The sequence below is a fragment of the Balaenoptera ricei genome, chromosome 4 (assembly GCF_028023285.1).
Source record: "Balaenoptera ricei isolate mBalRic1 chromosome 4, mBalRic1.hap2, whole genome shotgun sequence".
In the NCBI taxonomy this organism is placed as follows: domain Eukaryota; kingdom Metazoa; phylum Chordata; class Mammalia; order Artiodactyla; family Balaenopteridae; genus Balaenoptera; species Balaenoptera ricei.
Genome location: NC_082642.1, coordinates 116738846 through 116765322, shown reverse-complemented (window position 1 = coordinate 116765322; position 26477 = coordinate 116738846). Strand labels below are relative to the sequence as shown.

General features: G+C 33.9%; 1 protein-coding gene across 2 annotated transcripts in view; it reads left to right on the top strand.

The window, feature by feature from the left end:
• The window catches only part of EPHA6 (EPH receptor A6), an 853164-nt gene that overhangs the window by 32219 nt on the left and 794468 nt on the right, over positions 1-26477 (top strand). The gene's annotated exons all lie outside the window — the stretch shown is intronic.

Here is a 26477-nt window from a genome sequence, read left to right as displayed (position 1 = left end):
AGAACATGGATTCAGAGCTTAGTTTTCAGCTAGGAATGAACATTAATGAAAATATTTTGGGATTTGATAGCTTAGAGAGCATGTGAAGATGTGAATATCTGTATGATGTATGTTGTTTGAAATATGTTTATTTAAATAATAATTTAAATTATATAGATTAGGAATATTTATAGAATTCTTTCTTTAACAAAGTCAGGTTTAGTTTAGGTTTGTTGTGAAGAGAAGGATGTTTGTCAGGTAACTTTATCAATGAGGTGGCAGTGAACAGGTAGAAAGGGTAGTAATGAAGTTGGGTTTTAGCCTGCAGAAATCATGAACTCATTTTTCTAGCAAGGGAAATTTATGTGACACCTTGATGAAAGTGTTTATTTTAACAATTACAATACTTAAAATAATAAGAAATTTTCTTTCTTTTGTTGTCCACTTATCTAACTCATGTTTTTCCTTGTTTTTTTAAAGAAGAAACTGGTATTGCTCAATAGATGTACTTTATTTGAATATATTTATATAAAATGCACAAAGTGTATTGGAACCATATCATTCTTTCTTACTAAATTCTTCTTTGCTTGAACCTGGACCCATTTGAGTTCCACATGTAGGCATGCTTCCCATCTAGGCTGGACAGTAGGAGTAGGCTTGACTTAATTGAAAAGTTTCAGCATTCTTTAACACTGCACAAAGGTTCTGGTGTTAGGTTAATCTTGTATATTCATTCTAATCTCTAGGCTTCTCTGTTTTTATTCCTAAATCATGATTTAGTCTAGTGATGGAATCTCCATGCTTCACTCCTTACTTGTATCTATATACTTGATCCACAACCGGTGTTTGTGGTCTGCCCTAAATACCAATGGTTAAACTTACCCTGAGTGACTGTGACTAGATACAAAGATGAATGTCATACATTACTCCTTTAGCCTTCTCAGTTATTCATATGTAACACTGAGACTAGCTATATGTTACTCTTTAATTATGCTCTGACATTCATTGTTTTTACTTCCCAAAGGTTTGTTCTTGCTGTATCTGGTTTATCTTGGAGACATCAAATATGATGAAAGATTTATGGGAGTATACACATTGAGTTTATGTAGGTATAATAAAAATGTGTCTAGAAGAAGATTGAGATATTTGGAAAATAATTTTTACTTAAAGGATTAAAAAATTTTTTAAATGTATGGATTCTGAGTGACCCTAAAGTATCTTTATATGTGAAGCCTGAATTATTTCTATACTAAAAACTGTGTTGTTATTATTGGTTTGTTTACTTTTTTAAGGTTAAATATATGTAATATCTGAGTTGTGGTTAGCCAACTCAGAGTTGTGGCACAATTCTTATCAGAGAACAATAAAATTGTGATGAAATATGAGTGCCAAATCATACCATGGGGAATAAATAAAAATGAGTAATTTCTTTAAGCAATTGAGGGATAATCCTGATTATAATTCCAGAAGAACTTGACTTATGAAAGAGTAAGAGACAAATATAAGATGTACTTGGAAGGAAGAGGTATGGAGCATGAGAAACATGAAGAGAGATAGTAAGAAAGGAGAAAACCAGCTGAAATAAAAAGTCAACCAAGATGATTCTAACAGGCATAATTATATTCTAAGGGATGCTGATCTCCAATTGAGCCCATCTGTGTGAAACCAAATAATTAAATGATATATAAATCATATGATAATTGAGGCCATCCTTGAACATGTGTAGATAAAATAAATAAAATATACTGTACTTTTAATGAAGTTGCATTTATTTGTTATATTTTATACCATCTCCCCAGAACTTAGCACAGAAACTAGCACAAAGACAGGACAAATTTTTTAATTTCTTTTTTAAAAATTGAAGTATAGTAGATTTACAATATTATATTAGTTTCAGATGTATAACATAGTGATTTGATATTTTTATAGATTATACACCATTAAAGTTATTATAAAATATTGGCTACATTCCCTGTGCTGTGCATTACATCCTTGTATCTTATTTATTTTATACCTAACATTTTGTACCTCTTAATCCTCTTCCCCTGTCTTGTCCCTCCCCCTCCCTACTGGTAACCACTAGTTTGTTCTCTGTATCTGAGTCTGTTACTGTTTTGTTAATACTCAATCATTTGTTTTAATTTTTAAGATGGATTTGGAGGGTATTATGCTTAGTGAAGTAAGTCAGAGATAGACTATATGTTTTCACTTATATGTGGAATCTAAAAAATTAAAAGAAATGAATGAATATGACAAATATTTATGAATTATGTGTGAAATTTTTAAAATGAGGAAGAATGACTTTAAGAAAGTAGATTTTGTGGTCAAAGAAGAAAATTAATTTTCAGGTATTAATGGATTTGTCCTCTTTAGATAGTATAATTAAATGGTAGCAAGTAAAAAATGTAAGTTATAATTCTTCATATAAAATCAATCTATAAGAATTCAAGGTGGGATCTTAAAGGAAGCATTAATTTGTTGAGCAATCTTGTTAGGGTTAGTCTCATGCTGTGCCCAATTAACTTTCATTTAGCAGTGTATAATACAAACAGTATCTGGCTGGAAATGAAAATAAACTTTTCACATAAGTAACATTGACGATGCTTCTCTGATGATGTCAGTTCAGACGTCTTGGTGATTGCTCTCAGTAAATTACTAAAGATATTGAGCTGCTTGAGCTGCTTGTAAATTTTGGAGATTAATCCTTTTTCAGTGGGAGGGAGGGAGACACAAGAGGGAAGAGATATGGGGATATATGTATATGTATAGTGGATTCACTTTATTATAAAGCAGAAACCAACACACCATTGTAAAGCAATTATACTCCAATAAAGATGTTTAAAAAAAATTACTAAAGATATTTTTGCCTTACTTCCCTGTTTGTTTTGCGTGTCCTAGCTTCCTGACTTTCCATCAATGAATTCTAATAGTGAATTTCTAATCTTTACCCACAATGAAAACTAATTTATTAATTATCTCATCACTTTATCAGGTTTTACTTGATTTGTGTTACTAGGAAAGGGGAATCCAGCACATTTCTGTAAATCCTTACTAGGTCATAGATAAAGAATTTGTTGGTTGGTATAAAGGGCAAGGTTCTACTTGCCACACTGAAACTTTTAGTGTCTATTCTGTTCTTCTGATTCAGAACTGGCTCTACTTTGCAGTTCCAGTTCCAGGATATTTTGTGAACTCCAGGGATGGTTAGCGTAACTTGTTATAAGCAGTGATGATGTATTCAGGTGTCTATTTGAAATGTGAGGGATGAATTCACAAGATTTCTTAATATTTGAGAGTAAAATTATAGAGTTAAAAGGTTATAACTCAGTGGCTACTTGAAGAAGATAAAATCACAAAGCTTACATCTGTTAAACAGTGTTTTTCAAACTGTTTTGTGACCCAGTAGCTTACTAAATAAAATAAATTTTAAAATAAAAGGGAATAGAAAATATAAAATTATATCAGAGGCAAGTGTTGTTTTTTGAAACTTTGCTTCATTTCTATATTTACTGGTTCCTAATGTAAACTGTATTTTGAATGTGGGTAGTCAGTAAAGTTGAAAGTCACTGATTCATAGCAGTAAGTCTCAAAATGTAGTGCACAGAAGAATTTTGTGAGATGCTTGTTTAAAAATGAATTTAAAAAGAAAGAGAGGGAAAAGGAAGGAAAGATGGTAATTGCCTGTTTCTACCCTACAAGATTCTGACCCAGTAGATCTGAGGTGAGGCCCAGGAATATGCTTTATTAACAAATATCCAGATGACTCTAATGTAGGTGGTCTTTATGTCACATTTTGAAAATTGATGCTCTTGTGAAAATAGAAGAGACTATGAGTCTGTAACTTTCTTCTGTGGAGGTAAAGGAAAATATTCTTTATTCTTATTTTTATACTTGGCCAAATATATTTGGAAAAAATTAAATAGTATTAAATCATTGAATAATTTTATGCATTTGATATGTGGAAGTGTGATGTACAGTAGTTCCTTTAGTAGCTTGAGAAATTAAGTTTAATCCAATTAGATTTCCCAGTTGGTTCAACCAAAAGATGAACTTAAACTAAGTGGGTACTATATTATTGGACATGGTATACCAAGCAAGAAACTCAATTTCTTTCTAAGCTTGTTTTAGTCACCCATAACCCCATCCCATATCTCTTTTTACAAGGCAGTTATGGTTCCTTAACCAAACTGTAGCCGGTAAAGGACACAATATTAATAACCATTTTTAGACCATGTCCAGACTACTCCTGGCACCTCGTGTTTGGTTTTTGGCTTGTAGTTACGGGCGAGTCTGTGGGAGTGTGTTGGGTTTTATGTCTCATATATTCTGTAGCAATCACTCTTCCTTGATTCTGGTGCAGCTCTCCTAGGGTGCAGTGTACTCTCTGGCTCCTGTACATCAGAGCATGCTCACTGATACATCTCAGAATCTTGGCTTATCTCTCATTTTTTCCAAAATCTCAACCAGTAGAGTGAGGGTCTATTTATTTTTCCGCAGCTATATTATCTTGTATAAGTAAGCAGTGTTTGATACTGCTTATAAATAAGAAATGTATAATTCTAGTTCAGTCCCATTAATGAATAAAATTTATATCTTATTCTTGATGAATTATTAACTGAAAATATTCTAAGGAACTAATCCTAAATAGTCAGTAATTTCTTATATTTACTGACCCCTCTTACCCCTGCTTCTGAAGGGAGATAATTATAAAATAATTGTGGACACTTATCAAAACATGGATTGACACTTCAGTTTTTTTTCTCTTCTGAAATAGTGAGGTGACATAGAGAGAACCCTTAAGAATCCTCTACAATCAAGGCACAATCTAATTTTTTTTATTACTGTCATGCAAAATAGAGTAATGCTTCTCTTAAGAAGAAACATACTTTCTAAAAAAATTTATTTATTTATTTTTGGCTGCATTGGGTCTTCGTTGCTGTGCGTGGGCTTTCTCTAGTTGCAGTGTGCGGGCTTCTCGTTGCAGAGCCACAGGCTCTAGAGCACAGGCTTCAGTAGCTGTGGCGCAAGGGCTTAGTTGCTCCGCAGCATGTGGGATCTTCCTGGACAAGGGCTCGAACCCGTGTCCCCTGCATTGGCAGGCGGATTCTTAACCACTGTGCCACCAGAGAAGTCCCAAAACATACTTTTTTAGAACTGAATGAACATGTCATACTTAAATAAGTAAATATATGAGTATGAATTATAATCAATGAGATGATGAAACATTTAACAGAAGATTCTTAAGATTCCAGGATTATAGTCTTTAAGAAGAGAATTATACGAGAAATTCTTTTTGCTAAATAGATTAAGGGGTAAGCTACATGAAAAAATGAAATATTTATTTTTGGACATCTAGGAACTGTATAATATTACAGGAAGCCAAAATACAATTTTGGCCCAAGAGATTTATAATAAAATCATTATAAATCACTCACAATTTGATTTAGTCAGGTAATATAGGAGTAGGTTAGACTTTTTTTACTAAAAGAGTCATGTTTATTCATTCAGTACACGTTATTGATTGCTTATTAGATAGTCACTCAACCAAATGTCAGTGTTAAGAAAATGGGAAATTTTATTGAGATATTTTTTGTAATGTTCACATTTTTCTTGGACATACCAAAAAAAAAAAAGCCTTTTGGAGTCCTATTAGCAGTAGGAAATGTATTCATAAATTCCACATGGATTACAATTTTTAAAAAAATCACCTTTCAAGATGGTTTTATGTTTACATGTGTATGGATGAACATTCTTATGTATATGTATATTTCATTAAATCCATGTTGCAAGTCAGATTTTGCTGTAAGGTTTTACTATGCTTTTTTCCCCTAATGAAATTCTACTAATGTGTATTAAAATTCTAAACAGGTAATAATGATCCTAGATTGAGTTTTAAATTATTTTTAATATTTCTACCTTAATAAAAATTTGGTCATCTATTTTTTTCCCTAAGAATACACAAGAATATGTTAACATAAAATTTTGTGAAAACTACTAGGGACCATATTCATTGTTATAAAAATATTTAAACCTCCATATTTTAAAAGTTTTATTTGAAAATTTGATTGGTACACTTTACCATGCTATATAGTACTTAATGATTTTTAAATAAGTGTTCAAGAATTTCTTGGGATGGAATAAATTGGTCATGTTTGTATCCTTAAAATATAAGGTATATTTTAAGCCAGGCATTTGTTTTCCTTATTCTTAGATCATCTGAATAGCTTTATGCTTATATTTCTTATAAAAATTTCCAAGATTAGTAATCCTGTTTAGACAAATATGAAAATGTTGGGTTTCAGGCATACTTAAGTGACATAACTGTAATTTTGCTTTCTGGATACACAACAGACAGTAACTGCTTTTTCCCAGAACAATTTGAAAAAATGGAAATTTCCTGGGGGAAAATACATGCTTATCAAAACTTAGAGCTGTCTTCTTGAGCAGCCTTCAAAGCTGAAGTAAATAAGACATGAAGTTTAGCTTCCCAGCAGGCTTAACTTCAGAAATTGCTGACCAAATACAAATGTCTATAGCCTTCTGTCATAAGATTTGTTCATTACTGTGGTCCAGTTGCTCAGATTAGGTGTGAAATAATATAAAATTCAAAGGTAAATGCTTAAAAAAGTGCCAGCTTAAATATTTTACTGTTCAATAGAAATGTGGATGACTGTGGTTCAGTATTTATTTTTTTCACACTGTGGGAGATGAGGCAGTAAATGGAACTCTTATAAAATCAAATAAATTTAAAATCAAGTTTTATGATATTTTATTTCTAAAATTCTAAATAAATATTAAGGTAATTATTTTGTTGGTTTTATGTTAGGAAAATATCCATATAAAATAATGTAAACTTTTATGTCTTGCTGTGTTTTTTTTATAGCTGCTTATTAGAATCCTTTAATCAGAAAACCAAGAGAGTTGTAGGATACCTTTCAAATCTCACATTTTAGAAATCCCTTCTCCCTTTCACTCTTTTTGCACTACAGGCTGCTCTATTTTCCTCTCTCTTAAACTTTCCTGTTCTCTTGTCCTTCACAAGATCAGAGAGGCCTTAGCATAGTGGTGAGGTACTTGGGCTTTAATGTGAGGCCAGCTGGCATTGAACTCAAATGCTTGTGCCTTTTATTAGCTTTCCTTCCTGGAGTACATTTGCTTCTTTACCTCTTCAGGACCTTGCTTTCGTAACTGGTAAAGTGAAGGTAGTAATAAGAACTTTAAAAAAAAAATAAGTATGATATAAATAGCAAATATGGTAATGCATGTGGAACATGCTTAGCTAAGTGTTTGATTCATAGGAATCATTCAACAAATGTTAGCTAAGATTATTATATTACAAGATAGAATTTTAAAATGAGACATAAATTCAGCTGAAATTTCAAAGCCAAGAAAAATATATAGGTACCAGTACCTATCCATACTAAAGTGAAGTATGGATAGACCATCCCCTCTGCAGGTCATAGTTAAAAGTTTTTAAAAACCTATCTTTCTGGTATTAGAGATGACCAGTTTCAGCTACTGTAAGTGATTAAGTTTGGGGACATTGGAAGGAATTGCATTTGGGGGTGGAGAAGGGATGCTTTAGTGCAGGGGACATAGGGACAACTGAAAGGTTAATATATGTTCGCTATAATTTTGGAGCCTAAGGATGGTAGGGGAGTCTGTGACTAGGTGGCCTGAGACAGGAGGGCAGAGGCAGATACAGGGCTGTACCAGAGGGAACTCTATAAACTAGTGGGTAGGGGTCAAATGTGTGCATTTCTATATCCTAAATGTGGACCATTAGGAAAGGAACTGTCCTGGAACACTTTAGAAGGGTTACTGCCTCAAATGTTAAGGTTTCCTGGTGAGATGATATAATCTAGCAGCTGAGGAGGAAGTTGAAAATAATTACTTGGAAGAGACTGTTTTCTTCAGAGTTGGAGTTTCCCAGCAGGAAATTTTCCTTACAGTGATCACGTAAGGTAAAGTCATTTTTGACCATCTTCCAGTCACAGAGAGATCCAAAGCCAGATCAAGACTAAACCAATCATGAAAAACTGTACCCCTCTCTACTTAATCACTCAGCCTGAATTTGTGAGTCAGAAATAGCAGCCAGTGAATGGTAGATTATGAAGAGACTCTAAACACATACTCCTTCCTCACTGCATGCTTCCAGGCCTTAAGCAAAATCAAATTAATGGAGAAGTGCAAAATTGTATGAATTTTGAGTTTTGGTTATTTTCTTGAACTGATATTTAAAATGTTTGAAATACAGCATATTATGACTAAGAAGGCATGGCAAATAATGTACCTGCCTGAGATTTCATTGGAGGATGGGATAAAAATATAGGTCATGGAGATTTTTTTTGAGGGAGGATGACAGAAAATTAAAATAAATAAAAAATACATAAAATTAATCATTTGAATGAATATATATACTAAAATATAAATGTAAATAAAATTAAAGCCTAATTCTTTCAATAAAATCATCACTTAATATAATCAACTACTCCCTTGACTATTGTGTGACCTAGTTACAGGAGATACATATCTTGCTGCCCTCCAGAAACATGAATGCTAGTTATGGAAATGCAATGTTATGGTATAGTAGAAAAATCAGTATACCTGGTGAGAGATATGGATTTTAATCTAGTGGTAGCACTAACTACCTGAGTGATCTCTAGTAAGTCTTCTAATATTTCTGGGACCCATATTCCTCATCTGTATTATGAAATTATCTATAAATAATTTTAACTGACATATGGTAAGTTTCCAATGAGAAGCAAAAACTAGCTGTACACATTAAGAATATTTGGGTGAGGGAGAGAGTTCACTGTGACCTTGATCAGTTGGGAGAATTTTTTATACCAATACTACCATCATTTCTCATCTGGACTCTTCAGTAGCCTTCTGATAGGTCATGGTGCTAGGTCCTAGAAAAAAGTTCATGAACAAGGGGACTAAGGTCCCTGAACATAGGAAACTTAGTCTCCTCTGGGAGATAAATGATTAAATAGCTACAGTAAAGTCATGCTTCTTTGCTATGGGACATGCATTAGTCTAAGGAGACTCATTAAACATGAAACTTCCCTACCATTGGGTAAAAAATATCAGAAGAGACTTCCAACAAGAGCTGTCACATAAACTGAGACCAAGGGTAGGTCGTCACCAAGATGAGAGAAAATTAGTTTGTGAGAAGCTCCGAAGAGTTTGATATTTTAGAGAACATGAAATAAATTCAGTAAGACCTGGAGCAGTGAGTTTGAGGGATATAATGAGAAGAAAGGCTTGAGGGATGAATGTCAAGATTCTGTAGGGACACAGAATCATGTTGTTGGTGTCGAGAATTGCTGAGAATTTTTGTTGAGATAGCTAATCATTGCTAGTCCAAAAACTTATTGAAAAAATTAAAATTATTTGATTTGGTTATAGTAGTGATTTAACATTGTCTTATTATTGTTTTACTATAAACTGATGGGTGTTCTTATGAATATGTAATGTATAGTACACACTGGGCAAAAGTAAATATCAGACTAGAATAAAAGGTTCTTCCTCATTGGAGGCACGAGAACACTGACCATGGTTATTTTTACTGTTATCTCAACTCTCAAATTAATCTCTAAGAATATACATTTCTTTGTTTTATTGTTAAGGACTCATAAAGACAACAAAATTATTGAGACTAAAACCAGTTTTTGGAATAAAAACAACATGTAATCAAGTTTTTTCTACTGTGTCCTCATAGCCCATGAGCCATTATTGGTGGGGTTGAGAATTGAGTCATGTTTTTAGGTTCATTCAATCATAATGAAAGGAAGAATTTTTGTTGAGTTTAGGTGATACTAGAGGAAATACCATCTTCAAGAGGAATATAAGAAAGGCTTAGTGAGTAAATGCATATGTGCAAGTTGTGTTTTGTTTTAAAATTGACCAATTGCTTAGCTTAGTTTCATCATTATTTATGGTGTTATGGTAGGAACATTTCATTATGATGTGTGACATTTTGGAGTTGGCCTGAAGCAACTGGAGTATTAATCTTCTAGAAAAAAACAGAAATTTCACTTCTTGGCAACATGAGTCCAATACTATATCAAGAGGGTGTTCATTTAAATTTAATCTTTTGTACAGGATGAATTCAAAATTCTCTCCTTAAGTCACGCAGTTTCACAAGTTTGGGTCCGTTTCCTAAATGTTCTCAACTACCCTATTTTTAAGAATTTTACATGGTACAGTATATTATTTAGAATTTGAAGTAAAAGTAATTTGTTCATCTCAAAAATGTACTTCCTAATGCAAAATGGTTTGCTGTCCATCAGCCTATTCCCCTCTGTTCCTTATTGACTTGAGTGCCTCACATAGTTCTTCGGTTTACTAAGTACTCAATAGAGGGTTGACAAAGGAGGAGCCCAATGACTGTGTCTTCAGTATTTCTCACATCAGTAGCTTCCTTACCTGGGATTGGGGCTTTAGACAGTACTATTTATTTAATAGTTGCATTGTGGAATTCCTTTGAGCCAAAAATGTTTTAATATGTCATCAATTTCTCTGTAAGCAAGATGACTAGGATATCATTTCCCTTATAATAGAGGGTATGTGAGATAATTGCCACCATGGTCAGAGTAACCTACGTATTGCTGATTATTGTCAGTTTGGCTCCCCTGCTTAGAAAAAAGAGGACCCTTTCCCCTGGAACTATGTGAAATCTTCATATATAGGGGCTTCCATACTTCCCTAAATTCACAATTTGCTCTTCTAAGGCACAAAGGAGCATGATCAAAATTTATAACTATGTCCCAGAGGAATAATGGGCATGAAGAATTGTTAATATTCTCCTTTATTTTCTGAGGTTTCAGCATGTTTAGTGTCTTATAAAAATACCTTTGCTAAAAGTTTGAATTTATATGAAAACCTAACCAAAGAGGGGCTCAATAAAAGGTATCATTCTGGCCACTTCAAGATTAAAGTGTCAAATCAGTAGGATCCCTACATTTAACTTCAAAGATGTTGTAGCTACCTCTGTAGCTCTTTTTAAATGCTTTTAAATACCATCTGATGTTCCTTTGTGGCCATAATGCATTGTTTTCTTTGTTAAGAGCACCAACTGATTTATTCTGGGTAGATAGTTCTTCCTGTTCATAGGTAAATTTTTTCCTTATATTTGAGTGTATTCTTTCAGATTATATATATATATATTTTTTCTAATCTGAAAAAATATGCCTAAAACTACTTCAAATATACTTTATCTTCCATATATAAAATCTCCCCTACCAAGTTTCCATTGAAATTTCTTTTGCTTATGTAGTGATTTCATTTCAGTAGTTTTTTTTTCTTTCCCATATAATCAGGATTTTAGGATTATTACTGTGGCTTTGCAAATGTTTTGACTCTGCTCAAGTAATTTGTTTTCACACAGCCTGATAGAGAAGCACAAAGTTCTTTTACTATTTATTGCTTTTGGAACAGTGGATTTATAATCACAGACCTTACCTTCTCCCTCCCCAATATAATCTTCTCAGTACTTTGCAGATACTGAAAATAAAATATATTTTTTGTGTGTTCTGAGTTATCCATTTTTATTGACATTTTGAGCCTTTACTAACTGCAGTTATATGTATTTAGTTATTCTAAATTCCTCACTTGTTCATTTTCATTTTGCTGTTCTATTCAATTATTCTTTTTAAAAAACAATCTTGAGGAAGAGTGTGAGGATTAAAATACACAGTCTGGCCTTCAAGGAATTTAGAGTCTATGGAAGAACAGTTACACAAAGAAATACATACTGTGTGGTAAAATAAAGTAAGATAATTACTGTTAGTGAAATATGTGCAAATTTCAATATGGGATAAGAATAAGAGCATCTCCATCTTATGGGGGTAAATTATGGAAGAAATCACATTTAGGTTAAGCCATAAGTGATGACTAGGAGTCGTCTTTTGGAACCAAACGAACAAGAGTATTCCAAGCAGAAAGGAATAGCGTGAAATGTGGAGAGGTGAGAGGGCAAGGTAAGTTTAAGGATTATCAGTATATCAGAGTAATGCAGGGCGAAGATGGGGTGTTGCAGAGGGACAGGAAGATGGGACCAAGCCAGGAAGTGTCTTGCATGCAACAGAAAGGAATTCAGAGTATACATTGTAAGGCAACAGTTGCCATTCAGTGTTGTCTTGAAAAATTTCCTCGAATGTTAGTATATTCATGTTAGTATATTTTCAGTAGGAAAGAAAAATGAGTTCCAAAAAATTAAGGAAAATACTGGGTTAAAACTAGTTAAGCAATATTTTATTTTATGTTTTCTCTGATCATTGTTACATAATTCACATCATGAATCTAAAAGCAATATAGAGAATAATTCAACTCTGTATGATCATGTCTTCCTTTCTAGAGGCTTTCCATGAGCCTTAAATCCAAATTAGATTCATAGCACTTAGTATAATACATAGTTACATATTTAGTTTACAGTTTCTGTTTATTTTCTCTTTTTCACATTAGATCATGATCACCCTGAAGGTAGGGGTTATGTTTATTTTGATTTACCTTTATACTCAGAACCTGGTTGTATGGTCAGTATGAAGAAATAAGTACGCATTTGAAGCAAATATTTTGAGAGAATTTTATAGACGATAAGGAGAACCACTGAGGAATTTTGAGCAGAGAATGGAGAAATCGGATTTGAATTTTAGGCAGATCACTGATGCTGCATTGTGGAAGTTAAATGAAGGGAATAAGACCAAGGAACCCTGTCCAGTTGAAAGAGAAAACTGGGGTAGGGAATAGAAAATGGATAGATTTGAAGGTGATCCAAACAGTTAAGTATCAGTTTTCTATTGCTGTTGTAACAAATTATCACAGATTTAGCGGCTTGAACAACACAAATTTATCCTTACAGTTTTGTAGGTTAGAAATCTGACATGGGTCTCCCTAGGCTAAAATCAAGGTGTGAGTGGGACTGTGTTCCTTTGTGGAGGCTCTAGGGGAGAATCCATTTCCTTGCCCTTTTCAGCTTCTGCAGTCTGTTCACATTCCTTGGCTCATGGCTCCTTCCCACATCTTCAAGCCAGCAATGTTGCATCTCTCTGTTCCTTTCTTCTGTAGTCACATCTTTCTTTGACTCTCTTCCACTTTTAAATACCCTTGTCACTACAGTGGGCCCCGCAGGTAATCTAGGAGGGGAAGAGTGTTGTCCCCCTATTTTGAGATCAGATGATTAGCAACTTTAATATCCCTTTGCCATGTAACATGGCATATCCACAGGTTCCTGGGATTAGGGCATGAACAATTTTGGGGGACCATTCTTCTGCCTGTAATATTCCATGTGCAAACTGATAGTTGGGGAGTGAAGGATGAGTCAGGGATCAGATACAGGTTCCTAATTTGTGCACTTGTGCAGATCTAGGATAACAGTAACTGAAATAGGGAAATCAGGAGGTGGTACCCTTTCATGGGAAAACAGTGAGCTCAGATGCAGACATGTTAAGTGTGAGGAGTGTGGGAGGAGGTAGTTGAGAAGATATGAATACCAGTTGACCTGTGAGCTGGACCCAGGCAACAGGAGGCTCCTCACCACCTCCCCTGTCCTTGGAATGTACAGTTCTGCCCACCATTCCCACAGTGGGACCTGTTCCAAAGACTCAGCCTTGAGAGAGTAAGGTGTTGTTGAGACCATCTGGACAGTATACATGACTGAACCCAGTTGAGGCCTCTATATAAACTTTTAAGATTCAGTCCAGTGGGTGTGGAGATTTTTCATCTTGTGGCTGCCCAAGACAAGCCTCGTATAACCCCCGTGTTTATTAAAGCCTACCACCTCCCGATCTGGAGTGGTCTGCCACTTTCTTTGCTCTCGCCTAGCCTGCTGTGTACAGGGACCAGTTTGCAAACTAACAAGGGGCCTCTGAATTGTGTCTAAAGTATAAGAGAGAGATTTATGCTGGAGATACTATTTTGGAGATTGAAAGCATTGAAATGATAGTTGAAACTCCCAAATGGATAAGTTTTCTCTGCGAAGTGTAAAGACAGAGAAAACAAGAAAGAATAGATTCCTAAATAGTGTGCAATTGTGCATTACTTAAAATATGGCAGTCTTTGATTATATGATGAAATTAAGTCATTGAAGAAGGAAAAACTATTAAGAGAAGTTGCTCAGAAACTATCTGCATTGAGAAACCAGTGGTTTTTAATTTTTTAAACTCTTTTCATTCTTTGTCAATAAAAATAAGGACGGCAGTGTGTTTACCTTTGTAAAGAGCAACCTAAGACAGAAACAGTCTGGCCAGCTAATTGTGGACACCATGCCTAAATGTTTAGATTCTTCCCTACATCATCAGCAAATATTATTCTCTGTCCTTATTTGAAACTGTATAAAATCAACTCAGTAATTGGGATTTATTTTGCTCACACATAAGAATCTTTCTTGGAAAAATACATATACTTTGTAATTAAAGAGAGTCTGCAGACAGAACCAATTCTCTTTCCAAACAATAAAAATAAGGCCTTCCAAAATTTAGCCAATATCAGATGGGCTATAACTATGAAAACTATAATATGCCTTGTAAATAGTATTTGAAATGCCAAAGTTGTAGTTGGCTGTACAGTACATATGTATGAAAACCTAAGTAGAAAACTTTTCATTGTTTCTTCAGCACCATTCAATGTGAAGAGCTTTGTAATGGGTAGATAAAATTCTTTGTTTCATAAATAGAAATAAACCTAGGATATTTAAAATAGTAAAACAGGGTTACTCTTTTCTCTTAATTTAGTACTTTTCAAGAAATCTGCTCTTTAATTTGGTCTCTTGATATGTTTCCCTTCAGGGAAGGAGATTCCCTGGGGAGACAGATCATCAGTGAATAAATCATCCATCTCATTTATAAATTAGTCTCCTGTATGCCTGATTAGCAAAATTTAGTCTTCTAAAATATGACCATTCCTCAGAAGAATAAAAATTGAGCTTCTCAGCCATGAAAGCTGAGGATGGAATTTGGATCTTGACGACTTCACCAAAGGAGTTTCTCAACATTTTACATTTCTTACCATAATTCGTGTCTTGGGTAATCAATAAATTGAAACTGATCAAGGTCTTATGAAAACCTGCATCTGCTTTCTTATTCTTAATTATACTTGGGAAACCCATGTTGGATAAAATATTCTCCATTTGCCTAAATGTTAAAATTCCATTATCATTTTTGTTGCATTTACTTTATTACACAGGATCCTGTTGATAAACACTATGACAGTAGAACTTAACGATTTACCTTCCATACAGGATAATGATGATAATGCCTGTTTTTTTAAAAATGCTTTTTCTTTTCTTTTTTCTGCCAACAATAAGGCTTCCATCTGTCATTCTTTTCTATATACTGAAGCCATGCTGCTCTTGGCATGGGTCACATTTGTAAATGTTTCATTTATGAACCATTCCTCCTCCTGACTCCTCTGCAGTACAGAAATATGCCACAAAAGATCAACTGTCTTGCAGTTCATGAACGTCTAAATCTGGCATTGCATTTGCTCTGTCATTTCCTCAATAGTTTCCAGTAGGAAGTTGTCCTACATAATTCTCATGACTTTATTTATCAAATAATTATGCTAAAAAGCTGTTTAATGTGTAAAACATATGACAACTGGTTGTCTTAATATTTTATTTGTCTTCCATTTTTACTGCCCATTTCTCTTGTCATAGACTATTCTGTTCCATAGGCAATATTACTTAACAAAATCCTCAGTACAATTGAATTTAGTGATTCAGAAGACAACACACATTCTTTAGGCAGTCAAGGATGTTGAAATTATGGTAAAAGAGTTAAAAAATTATGTTTTTATTTAAATTATTCCTTTGTAGCATATCCCCAAAATGTATACTATTGTATGAACAGATTATCAAGTTTCATGACTTGACAACGGTGTTTTATAAGCAGCTGACTGTGAAATGTTGGTGTTCATAAACAGTTTAGTTAGCTGACTTAGACAAGAGTCTTAAACATTGGCAATTAACTGTACCATTTTTAGAGACTAAAGAAGCTAGGGTATGGATAATATTTCTGGGATTAGCTGGAGAAGGGATGGATGGGGAAATCTAAGAAAAAAATAACGATTTTTTTTTCTTAGATCTCTCTAGAAGACTCTGAGTAGATCAATTAATAAGAGAAATTCAAAGGGCAAAGGAGAGACAACCATAATCCATAAAACAATAAGCAAACTTTTGTTTTACTTTTTTTTTTTTTTTAACATACTGTCCTGGTAGAGTGGCTAACAAGATTAGAGTGTGTTGAGAGCCAGATGCTAAAGCTTAGAGCATTATCAATACTTGGTTTAAGGCAGACCAACTCCCAATAATTGGTAAAACAAGAATTTTGACTTGGCTAAGTTTACACAAGCACACAATAGTAGAGCCACATATAGAACCCAGGAAGTAGATAGAAGGTATAATCTAAACAGAGGGTAATGTTTGGAGCTGATAGAAGTTGGAGTTTTAGGAATCTCTTTCAATATGTTTCTATGAGGAATTGCTTACATAGTGTGATTTTAGGTATGCTGTGAAAAAACCTGAAGTCACTCTCACCTGAAGGGTGCTGTAATGAATTCAAATTTAACTTGAATAAATAAATAAACAGTGCAGGAAGGGATAAGGGGAAATGAGTATTCATAAGCACATTTGTGTGCTATTTTATTTAAGATGTTTTCTTACTGTGACAAATGCTTTCAGTGGGGCAGCAGATAGAGGGGGATGATTTGAACACTGTACATTGTCAGAGATGGAGATAGATGCACGGGATTTGGACTGAGAGAGAGCAGCCTGAGGGCACTCTGATGAAAGTGTAGTGGCTGGGTAGAGCAAAGAGGACTCCAAAAGGTACAGAAAATGTTTGTGTTCTCACAGTCCATTCTGTGCTCAATACAACAGCCTACTCACTTGGTCCCTTAACCACATTTGAGAGAGATCATATGTGATAACCTTTGACCTTCTCCATTACAAACTAAAGCACAATAACCATGTAAATTTCCTGCAATGCTTGCCTTCCCACTAATCCGCCACTGCATTTTCAATATTTGGTTAAGAACGTTTTTACTTACGGTATGAGTTTTTGACCCACGCTCCCTTCCATTCACTTAGTTCGTTTGTGCATTCATTCACTTATTCATTTTATTCAACAAGTATACACACATACATATGCAGACCCTTCCTTTGAGAAGGTCATATTATATTGGCAGAACTAAGTTGTAAATAAATATTGATAATTGTATCTCTATTTGGCTATAATTTCATTGGACAAAAAGGAGAATATTGTCCTTTCAAAGTTTTTTAATATATATATTTTTCAAAATTTTGAAAATACAATTACTATTTTTACCTGAAAATTTTTAAATTTCTGATGATTAAAACTTAGATTAGAAAAATGTTTACTTCTGATAATGTTTAACTTTTTTAATCTCCCACTCTAATTAAAACACTCTGTCTCTCCTGACAAATTTAGCAGATATTTCTTATATTTGGTATTATTTTGGAGGAGAGTACCCTTCAGGTAGAGAATTATATCCCTTCATGTTGTCTACTGGGGTGCATTTCTACAGTCTATTCATTCCTTAGCACTTCTTTAGAAACTGAGGTAGGTGGTCCAATTACTAACAGTTTTGATGGTGCTGTTGATGTAATATTGGGTGTCTGCCCTTTTAGAGTAGCAATTTAATTCTACACATTCTACTAAACAGCTTCAGCCTTTCCTCTTCTGCACCTTCAGAATAAGGGCATTTTAATCTGTTTTGCTATTTACATGTTTGAATAAACTAGGGCATGTGGGTTGACACAAAAAGTCTAACAGTGGGAGTGAAAAGATAACACCAGAGACTCCTTGAGGGTAGACATTGTATCTTATAAACTTTCTATACCCTGCAGTAGTTAATATAGAGTCTAAATATAACAGGTACTCAATCAACGCTTGTTGAAATAATATGGAAATGTCTTCATATAAAATCAAGTAACATTTTTGTGACTCCAGTGTCCTAATGAAGGAAGTAAAAAACTATTTCTATTATGTCTATATAAGTGTAATGGCGGGAAAAAGCAATCTAGGAAAAAAATTTTTTCTTCCATTTTCAAGAAAAACTTTTTCACTGACAATTTTTTCTTAGATTCTAGTAAAAGTCATGTTTTCCTTCTCAATGCAAAGCCACTACTGTTTGTTTTTAAGGTAGGGGTTTCAATAGGTTTTTTAGACTTTTCTTCCATTATATAGAAATAGTTTTGCATTGAAATGGCCATTACATTGTAGATAAGACTTTCAAATAAGTAGTCATAATGTCTTTTACCAGAGCTATAGAAACAAAGATTTAAGCACATTTCAGACCTTGAGCTTCATTTAAAAAAAAAAAAAAAAAAAAAGGAAAGTGTTCAAAGCCCATGGAAGATAAGTGAGAAATGTGAGAAAGGAATGAACTAGAAACACAAGAAGCCTCTCTTACGCTGTGTAAGTGATGGGATGGAGGTGCAGTGGTTTGGGCTAAGTGAGGTTTATGTAATAAATGTTGTGAGTTTCTGTGAGAGATGGAAAAAAATCACAACATTGGTTAAATATATTGTAAGACTAGCAAATCTAAGACTAAAGCCAAGTAGTCTTTTCTACCTATTAAAACTGTGTAATTGAAGCAAATGGAAATAATACTTGTCCTAAACGAAGCTACTTAGTTTCTTTATAGATCAAATTGCTGAAGATGTCAAAATGAAAGCATTATATATTGCTATTAATTTGGAACATGCCAAATTTCCTTTACTTTTTTTTTTTTGCCATAGAGATAACTGAACAATTTGATGAGGAGAGCATGACTTTGAGGTGACTCATTGATAAGTCTTAATGACCTTGTTCAGGAGCCCAGAGTGAACCTATCATTTAGTGACCTTGTGATGGATTAGATCCACATCTGGGTTCTACTTGGGTCTCTGTGGTAAGCCCTCCTGTCTAACAGCAGGCTTCAGAAATGATTATGAGACTGAAGCAGATAAGGCTGTGTCCAGCAGGATAACCATGTAAAGTTTCTTTTGAATAAACTAGGAAGGTGTAGAAGTGAGGATGAACATTACTAGTTATATATATATATTTTTTTATATGTGGGAGGTTCTTGGTATTTTGATTATTATTTATTTATTTTTGACTGTGTTAGGTCTTCGTTTATGTGCGAGGGCTTTCTCCAGTTGCGGCAAGCGGGGGCCACTCTTCATCGGGGTGCGCGGGCCTCTCACTATCGTGGCCTCTCTTGTTGCGGAGCACAGGCTCCAGACGCGCAGGCTCAGCAATTGTGGCTCACGGGCCTAGTCACTCCGTGGCATGTGGGATCTTCCCAGACCAGGGCTCGAACCCGTTTCCCCTGCATTGGCAGGCAGATTCTCAACCACTGCACCACCAGGGAAGCCCCACTAGTTATATTTTTAATCAACTATTAACCATTCATTGTTTGGATAAGGTTTTCAGTGGCAGTTCTTACTCAATGGTATAACTTGCCTTCTAAACAGAAAACTAGCTTGAATTTTTTGCCCCTTTTCTCCATTTAAGGTGATAATTAAGGAAAGTAATTTCTGGTTATTATAGCTTATTTTTCCATCAGAAGTAAAAAACAGTGACTTGTTTTCAAGAAAGGACAGAGTAAGAAGTTTGAACATGCTTTCTGAAAAAAGATATTTTCTAGTAGAGTAGAAAGCTGAAGGTTGTGAGTTCACATGGTCTAGACTGAGTTTATTCTCTGATCTTGAGAAAGCCATTTAACATCTCTATGGTCATATTACCTTATCTTTCAAGTAGGATATCCAAACTCTCATAGAGAGTGACAAAAATAATCATGAACAACACCTATATTAAAAAACAAACAAGTAACAATAGAAATAAGAAAGCTATGACAAAACAAAATGCTTATAAGTATACTTAATGAACACGTATTGATCTCAGTTTCTAGATAAAAATACTTCGTTATTTTTAAGAAGGAGTGAGTCTCCTTGGAAAATGTTACCTTAAAAATAATGTCGATATACAGAGGAACATACCAGGGGTAAAAATAAAAATCCTATGTTTCCTTAAAGCAATCTGTGTTTGATTTATTTTTAGGAATTAAGTATTGATTCTGGCTCTCTATGAGGGTAGAGAACCATAGTATCTGGAAGTTAAAACTGACTTTTGTCAATCAAACACATGCAGTTATGTCAAAATATTACTTAATGTGGTAACTTGAATCCCAGTTTAAAGTAGGATCTAAACAGGATAACATTGAAATAGACTACTGCTGTATGTAGATAGACAGATAGATATAGATAGATACGTTTGTTTATATATCTGTGTCTATAATTTGAAATATTCTCTGGTTATATTATATCTGGTCATGATGTCAGAAGTATTCCCTTTATTTTACCTGTTTTTTTTGGAGCTATGGGAGGTGTGTTACAGTCAGTGGAACATGGAACTAACTATTAAAAGCCTTGTTACTAAGTGACTTAGTAATTTTATCTTTCTAGGTCTTATTTGTAAAATAAAGGTGCTTAATGGAATGAGTCTAAGAAGAAATGCCTTGCCTTTCTTTGTATGAAGTCTATTTGAGAAAATTCTAAACCTGCGTTTACTGCTCTCTGAACTTTTAAAAATATTGATAAATCTTTGAACTGAGTTCATATACCATTAACTTGAATTTTTACAGCAAAATTATCCTAAAAGAATAACTACCTTCTTAGTGGGTTGATTGATCTCTTCCTTGTTAAATTTTTCAAAATGATATATAAATAAAATCTCATCCTTTTTTTATTGTGTAGTTAGAATAAAGGTGATCTTCAATTATATACTATAAACCTGTATGCTAATTGTTTTTAAATTAATATATCTTAAATTTACTGAAAGGGATATCAAGACCTGATAAATTATTCAAAGGAAAGAAATTAACATTGAGCTTTTTAATCTTAGGTACTCATTACTCTCACATTTAATCCAGTGCTATCAACCTTGTCTTTATCATTTGTTATCTTCTTTTAGCCACAATAAAATTTTCTTATAACTTCCAAAAGAATGAGTAAAGGGAGCACTAATAAATTAAGAGAAATTTTCAGGGAAAAATATAATATGCTAGAGATTTATTTCTAAAAGTTAATAGGAATATTGTACATAGTTTAGCCTATTCTGTGCATTATGTTGCTTGTTAAATGAAATAAACATTTTAAAAACTTTATTTTGATACCACCAATCTACTACTTCTATTTATTTTTTGGTTTACCCAATTTCTCATTTATTATGATATCAATAAGTAATTATATTTTCATATGTACTCCCTAAATAAGTCATTGGTGTTATTAATCTTTCTATATTTAAAATCTTGCCATTAAATTAAAAATAAAGTATTGACTTTTACTGAAGTTAATATGGACAGTGTTCTTTTCCTTCCTAAGTTTACTTTTGCACTCAAGTAGGGACTAGAAAACGTTTGTTTAAAGCCAGCAGGAGGAGCTCTCACCTTGCTGGGTCCAATGCTGTTAGTGTGCCTGAAAAACCTGAATTCGTGGGAGCTTGGCCTATGAAGCAAGTGATAAAATTTAAACATGTATCACATATAATGGTGTTAAAAATAAAAATAAATCCTCAGTTTTCTTTTGATATCAATGCATCCTTCACTTGTCAGGAATGCAAATTTGAAATTTTGCTGTTCTTAAGAATTTTTAAAAGGTGTGATTGCAGTTTAATGAGGAAAGTAAAGCAATTATGTAAATCTTGTTTCTTGAAGCTACTAATAAATAAAAAAAATGCTTCCTAAGGATCTACACTGTTGTAGGTATATACATATTTTCTTTTTTGTTTGTTTTGAAATGAATATATTTCAGTTTACAAATTATAAATATTAAGAACCAAGCAGCCCAATTGTATTTTAGAAAAAATAATTATATCAATGAATGAATTAATTTGCCAATCTATGAAAAAGAAATCTCCGTTGGTAGACTTCAATATTAGGGATTTTTGAACACTCTACTCCAGTAAACCCCTTGTTTTAAATGGCATGATTTGTAGGTAGTACCAGTAAAGTTTCTGTAGAACCCATTGATGAGAAAACCAGGATATAAACTTATCTAGATTTGGAATCAGCAAAATAAATAATGATTTTTCTCTGCATCTACTAAAATAAAAAAAAAATGATAAAGTTTTATATTCAAACTTAAAAGGAAGGAAGAAAACACTTTAAAAAATAAGTTTAAAGGTTTTAAATATTTTTTAAGGGATATCCTGGCATCAATCTTTTGGTTGTAATCACTTTGTGATCTAAGGAAAATTATGTAACCTCTCTAAGCCTCAGTTTTCTCATCTGTAAATTGAGCATTTAAAAAAAGAAACAACTTACAGGACAATGTGGAGATTCCTTCAAGAAGGAAATATATAGACCATCCTTCCTACAGTGACTGAATTAATATCATTACTTTAACAGCCTGCTAGCAAAATAATGATGTATTCCAAAAATATAAATGTGCTAAAGGAGTAACATTAAACTTTTGAGTGCCCCAAAGTGGATACTGGTACTACATACTTCTGAATTCTTTTCAATAGTATATAGCAAAAATAAAATAACATTTATTTAATAATAAGATAAACTTAGAGTTTTGAATATTTATTATAATATCTTCAACTTTTTTTCTCTAATATGTGAGATTATTTTATTACACTGAGTGAACCCACACAGCATCAAATATCATTTTGTGAATTTGCATGTGTGTGTTTGTGTGTGTATGTGTATATGTATGTGTGTATGTATACATACATAGATATATATGTATTTGTACTTTCTTTTACTTCTAGGCTTGTTAGAATTGTATGTTAATATGGAGTAAATGAGGCTATAAAGAAAGCCTTTTTAAAAGCTCTAGCCCTTTATGTGTCCTTTCATCTCTTTATGTGATATTAGCAGCATAAGTCATTAGCTAAATATATTAATACATTAAGAGTAGAAAATGGTGTAGCCTAATTCGATCATCCCTTCTTCATTTATTAACTGAAATATTTCAATAAGAGAAATGCACTGCACCCTGGTGGTGCAGTGGTTAAGAATCCTCCTGCCAATGCAGGGCACACAGGTTCGAGCCCTGGTCCGGGAAGATCCCACATGCCGTGGAGCAACTAAGCCCGTGCGCCACAACTACTGAGCCTGCGCTCTAGAGCCCGTGAGCCACAACTACTGAGGTCTGCGCGCCTAGAGCCCTGCTCCGCAACAAGAGAAGCCACTGCAATGAGAAGCCCGCGCACCACGATGAAGAGTAGTCCCCACTCGCCGCAACTAGAGAAAGCCTGTGCACAGCAGTGAAGACCCAACGCAGCCAAAAATAAAATAAATAAAAATAAATAAAATAAATTGAAAAAAGAGAAATGTTCCTACATTAACTATTTCCTTATTCAGAAGTATTTCATATAGAAAAAGCAAAATAAATGTTTTATTCTTTTCAGATTATTTACCAGTTTTTAAAACTAATGATTTCCTAGTGTACTGCGAAAGTTATTAGTAGGTGTATTTTATCATTATGAATGCATGGATTTCAGCATGTTTGAAGTGTTTCAATCCCTTATAGTCATTAACCTTGTATATGATCAAATTATAAATTTTTGGCCAGTGGAAGCCTATGCCAGTTGGTTCCTGTGTCCTTTTTACATGACCCTAGTATACATTGATATATTCCCTGATTTGGTATAAGGACTATAAAGCGCCACCAATGAAGTAATCTTACAAAAAATAAAAATAAGTGGAACCCAGATCTGGTCAAGCCACTAAATATATCTACCAATTTAAAGGAAATACAGGGAATGGGGGAACATGTTCAATGATATCTCACGAAAAGGAATATCTGGAATGTGGGATAAGACCACTTTTGTGGGTCAAAATTTTTGCTAGTAAATTTGATTTCATGTAGTGAAAAGATAACTGGCTATTTAAAGCAACAGTGAGATACTATTGCACACCTGTTAGAATGCCTTAAATAATCTGGACAATACCAAGTTCTGGTGAGGATGTGGAACAATTGGAAAACCAGACATTCTGCTCATGGGAAAGTAAATCTTTACAGCCATTTCAGAAAACAGTTTTACAGTGTCTTAAAGAATAAGCGTTCTTTATATAACCCAGTAATCACTGTTTACCATGGAGAAATGAAAGCATAGGTTCATATAAAAATCTGTATATGAAAGTTCATCAGCTAGGGAATTCCATGCAATAGAATACTTTTCAGCAATAAAAAGGAACTGAGTGTTCAGTTGTATATATAGATGCACATAGCAACATAGATGAATCTCAAATGCATTATGCTGAGTGAAAGAAACCAGGCTCAAAAAGTTTCATACTGTATAATTTCATTCATTTGACATTAGGAAAGGCAAAGCCATAGGGACAGAAGTCAGATTAATGGTTTCTCGGGGCTGGGGTGGGGAAAGGATTTATCATAAAGGATCACAAGGGAAATTTTGGTGGTGATGGAAATATTCTATAGCTTGATTGTAGTGGGGGTTACATGGAAGTAGGAGTTTGTCACAATCCCTAGAAATGTACGTTTAAAAAAGGTGAATTTTATTGTAAGTAAATCATACCTCAATAAACCTAACTTAAAAAAAAAGAAAATGGGGGAACCTATAGATTAAAAAAAAAAAGACCTCACCATAATGTATAGAACCTATTTGGATCTTGACTTTCTGTTAAAGTAAGTTGAGACCATAGGAACATTAAACAATGACTGGATATTTGATGACATTAAGTAATACATACTATTTATAGTAGTGAATTGTTATTGTAGTTATATTGAGAGGAGTCTTTATCTTAGATATACATACTGAAATTTTTATAGATGAAATTATATGATTACTGGAATTTGCTTCAAAGAAATCTTGCAGTGAGAGTAGGTAAACATGTATAGATGAAATAAGATTGGCTATAGGTTTGTAATTATTGAAGCAGGGTGATTAGTACAATGAGGGTTCATTGTACTGTTTTCTCCACATTTTAAATTATTTTTGAGAATTTTGCATAATAAAAATTAATTAAAGAATTATGGCTCAGTTTTACAAATGTATGCTTAGTGAATATACTGGAAGAATATTCTGCAATGAGTATGTAGAGTTTATCCCAGAAATTTAAGCATGGTTTCATACTAAAAATCAATAAAATGTATCACAGTCAAATAAGAAAACCCACCGAATCCTTGCTATAGACACAAAACAACAGATGCCAAGTAACAGACTTCCAATGACATTTTTTAAAAACTACAAAAACCCCTCCAATTTTTAACTAGATGAAGAACTAAAACTCATGATGAGATACCAAAGGATTGTTTCTCAGAGTTCAGTCCATGACCGGCATCTGGGGGACTTGAAGGTAATAGTTAAAATTAAAATCTGCTGAAACATGGGCCCTACACATTAACCTGCTGGAAACACTACAAAAATCCTCTCCTGTTGATCTCCATCTATCTTTCTGGCCTCATTTCTATCCTCGTAGTTCCCCCAAATAATCTCCACTCCTACTCCCCATTCCAGCAACTGAGAACTGATTTAGTCGTAGCTCAGTTACTTTATAGAAGGTATTCTAAAATAAATTTGTTTCTCATCACATCTGATTAAAGACCCCCTCATCCTAGCCCAGCCCAAATTGCATTTCCTTTATGAAATTGTCCCAGACCTGCCCTACCAGCCTTAGCCTAACTTAATTGCTAAGCTATTATATAGTGTTCAATTTTAGAATTTAACAGAGTATGTCGTGATTATTTGTTTGCTTGTCTTCTCAACCATATTATGAGTTACATTTGGTCAGGGGAAAAGGTGCATGGTTTTTATTTTTGCTTTTGCCTTCTTTAGCAGTAAGTATACTAGCACATACAATAATAATGTAAGCTACACTTTAAAAATATAGATTTCTTCAAAATGAGTTGTTTTCATACTTTGCCAATCATATATAAGGGCACTTAATAACACACAAAGAAAATATACAGGTAGGCCTGCTTTTAAAGTTTTTCTTTCTTTAATGTGGTATTAAAAAGACTATATATGAAAATGGGGGGAAAAGCAAAGGTGATTATTTCATTGTTGGTTTGCAAAGTGATCCTGTACTCATGCAGGGCAAGGAAAGAGAACAAAGAAACAGGTAGATCACTCCAGATTGGTAGGTGGCAGGTTTAATAAGCAAGGGGGGGCTTCCCTGGTGGCGCAGTGGTTGAGAGTCTGCCTGCCAATGCAGGGGATGCGGGTTCGAGCCCTGGTCTGGGAAGATCCCACATGCCACGGAGCAATTGGGCCCGTGAGCCACAATTGCTGAGCCTGCGCGTCTGGAGCCTGTGCTCCGCAACAAGAGAGGCCGCGATGGTGAGAGGCCCGCGCACCGCGATGAAGAGTGGTCCCCACTTGCCGCAGCTGGAGGAAGCCCTCGCACAGAAACGAAGACTCAACACAGTCATAAATAAATAAATAAATAAATAAATAAATAAATAAAAGAACGTAAAAAAAAAAAAAAAAAAAAAAAAAAAAAAAAAATAAGCAAGG